The following is an 851-nucleotide window of genomic DNA, read 5'->3' as shown; positions in this document are numbered from 1 at the left end:
TATATATATATATATATATTCATTTTAGAAGAATGAAATATGAAAAAAAAATTCTTTAATTAATAAATAACCTTCAAAAGTGTATGATTCTCTATTTTTGTGATGACGACTTGATGATATACTGTGTGTTACATGGAATCCTACGAAGAGGACTCAGAATTTACCTATCGAGTGAAGTACTGTTTGATTGTTTATCTTAAACAATTTTAAATGTTCCCTTTCAGTAGATGTGACTAGCCAGATCTAGATTGTATGAAAGTGCCATTAAGCCACCTGCTCGGATTTCGAATTCTTATTCCTTTACGATATATTGATAGATAGATCGATAGATAGATAGATAGATAGATAAATAGATAGATAGATAGATAGATAGATAGATAGATAGATAGATAGATAGATAGATAGATAGATAGATAAACAGACAGACAGACAGATAAATAGATAGATAGATAGATAGATAGATAAATAGATAGATGTGCATGTATGTGAGTTTGTGTACGTGTATATATATATATATATGTGTGTGTGTGTGTGCGCACGCGCGCGCGTGTGTGTGTTTGTGCACGTGTGTGAATATTTGAGCGTATTTCTCTTTTCTTATGTTTCCAGTCTGGGATGTTGTTCATCATGTCTCTTTTGATCAACCCGATACAATTACTGGTATATTGGTTGTGTAAGTGGTACGATGGATGTGAGTGACAAAAACCTTTAGATACTGCACCCAGTCCAGTTCCTAAAACAATAATATAATATGGGTGCGTATTTGTATATATGTATGTATATTTGTATATTTTTGTATGTGGTTGTGTATAAGTGTGTCTGTGTGTGTATGTATATATATATATATATAT

The sequence above is a fragment of the Octopus bimaculoides genome, chromosome 20, assembly GCF_001194135.2.
Source record: "Octopus bimaculoides isolate UCB-OBI-ISO-001 chromosome 20, ASM119413v2, whole genome shotgun sequence".
Lineage (NCBI taxonomy): Eukaryota > Metazoa > Mollusca > Cephalopoda > Octopoda > Octopodidae > Octopus > Octopus bimaculoides.
Note: the sequence above shows the minus strand (reverse complement) of the source record.